Here is a 4,217-nt window from a genome sequence, read left to right on the forward strand (position 1 = left end):
AACCTCTTTATGGTAATACTTAGATGAATGTAAATTTTCTCCAAAAGCTTTGCATTAAAGAGAAAGGACCAAAGCCTACAAACACTCATAGCTGCAGAACTTATACTGAATGCTAATGACCCATCAATCTCACCAGAAGGAAAATAAACATTTAAAAATTAGGAAACTCTGAACACTTTATTTTAAACAAATAAAAAAAGTGAGAAAAACAGTAGAAAAACTCTGGCAAATGTAGAAATAAAATAAGATAAAGTGCAAGCAGTAAATTCTGGCTCTCCTCTTCCCTTTTGCTTAGAAGGACAAGGCTGTTACTTGCCTTTTGAATGAGCCCAAGGCTCCCTGTCCTGAGCCACCGAGTCCCTCCTCCATGGTGTGTGCAATTTCTGCTTCCCTGGCCTTCACCTGAAGTTAAGAACACGCATTTTTTTCTGGTCATATGTTTGCTCTCCACATTGGAACCACTCTTGTTGCACTCCTCTAAAGGTGATGTCCTTTCATAGTTTGTCCAGTGGAAACTGTTACCAAACTCTTCACTTTGTAACACCTACAGGTAGAGTCACCTGGGAGAGAGGAAATCAGCTCTCCCACTTGCCGAGGCAGAGTGTCCCCAGTGCTGTAATTCTTTTCTTCTGGGAGTGCACTGGAGTTTAGTCTCAGCAACCCACAAAGCTGCTTCCCAAATCCACCTCTTTACTCGGCTTTCTTGGATTCATTGAATTAAGCAGTGGGTGGTTTATGAGTTGAACTCCACTGGGGAGCAGGGCCTGTAATTCACTGCAAACTCCCACCGTTCAGGGCACAGCAGAATCAAACTTTTTTGTGGCCAGAAAAGCAACAGAAATGGAAAACAGCCCAATTCAGAGGGTCTTTTTAATCTCCATTTTGATTCTGTGCTACAGAATCAAAATGCTTCTCATTTCCCACACATCAGCCTGTTTCCACTGGATTCCCACCAGATGTAGACTTGGCCTTGCATGTCCAGAAATTTAGTTTATCTTTTTAAAGGCTCTGGTTTTTGTAGAATTGGCTTAGCTGGAGTATAAAACAATAGTATCTTGTGCCTTTCAAAACTAAAGGAATTAGATCTGTATTTTATTAGCCTCACTTCCTGTGAATACAAAGCTTTTGTGGTCATACCTTCCTCAGTTTGGTCACAGTCCTGTCCCTCGGATCATCCACACCAAGGGACTTGTTGGAGTGTGCAGTGGCCTCCTCCAAAGCTCTGCAATTTGTGGCAAGTGGCAGTAAAAGATTTGTAATTGGGTCTTATCCTGACATAGAGTGGGGACATAGTGAGGGTAACTCAACCAGAGCTGGGATCTGGGAGTAGTTTCAGAGATAAGGATAGTGATCAATACATTCTTCAAAGCCTCATGAAAAGAGATGCTTCACTTGAGGTTAAAGAGCCCCAATTAAAGGAAAAGAAAAAAAAAAGCAAAAGCAAAGACACAGAAAGAGATAAATCTGTCTACATGACCAAAAAAAATAAGCAGGAAAAGTTTCATTTGGAATTTGAGCATCCATATGCACTCAAGTCAACCAACCACAAGACAGAACTATTAGGAAAACATTTAATTACCTCTTTCTCCACCCGTTTATTTTCCTCTGGTAAAAAGAAAATACTTCTTCTCTCCAAGATGTGTTGTGTGAATTATTTCACTGTGCTCTTTGCAACCAAACAACCCCAGTCTCACTCAGCTTCCTCCTGGACTCCAGCAACCACAGCATGTCCACATTCACTCCTTGTCTCTGGATGTTACTGTTCAAAGAAAAGCTTCAAACTTCTCTTTTTCAGAAACCCTACAGGATTAAATTTCAGGCAGACTGCAGGGGGACAGCTGCTCCTCCTCCTGTACTAACACAGCACATGCTCTCCAGGAAGATGCATCTTCCATTCACTCATGTCTGCTGCTGAAAATGCCCATGTTAGACTTGTAGGCCAAGTAAATTTAATAAAAATTCATGGGATTTTAGGAGCATTATTTCTGGAGAAGCTTATTGCAGAAATAGTCTCTGCTCACCTGCCTCACTGGTTCCTCAATACTGCACTTGTCCAACATGAGCACCACAGGGATTGACGTTCAGGAATCCTGGTCTTTGCTGATTCTTCACTGCAACAGGTCTGTTCCTCTGACTGCAAACTGCTGCCAAACCTTCTTCACCTCTTTGAAGATTGAGCTGAGTCATGCTGGGAAATCCTTGGAGATCAAGGCTATAAGAACTACAAGTGATTAGAATGAAATGGGACATTCTGGGAGGCACAGAGGAAGTTACTCAATTGTTCCAGGTTAGAAGACATTCTGATAGATACTACTTAAACCTTTGCCTCTGTCAAATCCAATTACTGTCCAGAAAAAGCAGGAAAGATTAGGTAAGAACCATATCTATAAGGCTAGTACAGCTCTAGATAGAAGAACAAGAAGGAAAAATAAAAGCACAAGCCCCTTGAGGGTTTTTATGCTCTTCAAACTACATACAAAACCCATTTAGAATGTAAGCTCAGGAGTTCTAATAAAGGTTTTGAAATGTTGCAATTCTAATTGTAAATTGAAGCGATGGAAGTGATACGATATTCATTCCTTAATAAGCACTTGTAGGTACAACAGATATCAAGCTTGATATCATCTTACTTTCTATTTGCAGCTGGAGTGATGCTGCACTCAGTTTGATCCTGGACCATCCAAAACGTGCCAGAGTTTTGCCTCAACATGAGGCAAAATAGTGATGAGGCAAACAGATGAAAATAAGTGCTAATGTGGGTGCTTTGGGGTACCCATATGAACACAGAGCAGGGCAGAGTCTCAAGAGCTCAGTTCCCACAGGACTAGGTTTTCAAAGGGATTTATGTGTTGAATGCTTGTAATATCCATCTACTAAGAGCCTAAGCAGGAGCTAAGAAATGTGTAAATGTGCCTCAAGTGATAGATGCTTCATCCTTTGATCATCTTGTCACTAAGTCAGCAATTCTGTGAGCTGTTGGCACTTCTGGGTTCTCCAAATACCCACAAAAAGAAAGCCCTACGTGTCTCAAGTTGGGAACACCGAAAAGTTAAGTCTTTAGTTTAAGCCTGCTTTTTACAATGGCAAAGACTTGAGAAGATTTACCTCAACTGATCGAAAAGGGTAAACCGGAATAATTTTCACAGATTCCCTATTTCATGTTTGCCTTTGGTTTAACTGAGCAAAATTTTATTAGGAAATGCAGAGTCCCATGCCTTGCTATACCATGTATTTTGACAACAAGGTCTGAAAAACTGTGGCCTTGTTATAAGAGAGATTGAGTTTAAAAGGGATTGATTTTAGGGTGTGTAAGCCATAAGAAAGGTGAGTCGTAACAGATCCTGCCCATGACAGGACTTGGTATCGTAATTTCCACTCCATCTCTGCTTTCTGTGATTTTACATGAGCTCAAATGATGCAAATCTACCATTTTATTAGTAAAAACCTAAAGTTTGAACACGTTCTCCCAGTTAGGTGGAAGGACTAAAGCCCATCCACACAGACCAACCACAGGTGCTGGGGAAGGGACCTCGTGGCTGGTCAGGCTCCTTCCACTGCCACCCCCCTGGTCACACCTTAACTATTAAGTGTTCAGGTGTGACAACTATAGTAGGTCAGGCATTAATACACCAATTTCCATACCAAGCGTGTAATTTACTGATAAAACTTTCTGAATGTTTACCCATCTTAGGTGCTTCCTTCCCCATCACATCAAGGAATGACTGGATGTGGCCCTCAGTGCTCTGGGCTGGTTGACAAGGTGGTGATCGGTCAAATATTGGACACGATGGTCTCAGAGGTGTTTTCCAGCCTCAGTGAGTCTGTGATTGTGGGGCAGAATAGTGTCTGTTGGTGTTGCTTAAACCGATTTCCTTAATAATAAACACCAACTGTGCTTTTAGGCTGCAGACCCAGGGGCGCGGCGCTGAGGGAAGAGGCCTGGGTGGGGACCCTGGACAAGCCACCACCACCTTCACCCTGTCCCTGTCCCTCTCCTTGTCCTCAGTCTCTATTCCTCTCCCTCTCCCTGTTCCCAGTCCCTGCCCCTATTCCCAGTCCCTGTCCCCAGTCCCTGTCCCTCTCCCTGGCTCCAGTCCCTATTCCCTCTCCCTGTTCCCTATTCCCAGTCCCAGTCCCTGTCCTTCTCCCTGGCTCCAGTCTCTAGTCCCTCTCCCTGTTCCCTATTCCCAGTCCCAGTTCTTCTCCCTATCCCTGTC

At 43.0% G+C, this 4,217-nt stretch overlaps 1 long non-coding RNA gene across 3 annotated transcripts; it reads right to left on the reverse strand.

The window, feature by feature from the left end:
- Positions 1–316: 316 nt before the first annotated feature.
- Positions 317–4,002, reverse strand: LOC113957236. Of its 3 annotated transcripts, none has more exons than XR_003531098.1 (4): positions 3,683–4,002; positions 1,580–2,221; positions 1,138–1,271; positions 317–402 (listed from the first exon to the last, which is right to left on the reverse strand). It is a non-coding gene; the product is annotated as an uncharacterized LOC113957236 (long non-coding RNA). The 3 variants fall into 3 exon arrangements; XR_003531099.1 differs by having other exon boundaries at positions 1,580–1,911; positions 2,022–4,002; XR_003531097.1 differs by having other exon boundaries at positions 1,580–4,002.
- Between the last annotated feature and the right edge of the window lie 215 nt (positions 4,003–4,217).

Source organism: Corapipo altera, unplaced genomic scaffold (assembly GCF_003945725.1).
Source record: "Corapipo altera isolate COAL_440 unplaced genomic scaffold, ASM394572v1 181b, whole genome shotgun sequence".
In the NCBI taxonomy this organism is placed as follows: domain Eukaryota; kingdom Metazoa; phylum Chordata; class Aves; order Passeriformes; family Pipridae; genus Corapipo; species Corapipo altera.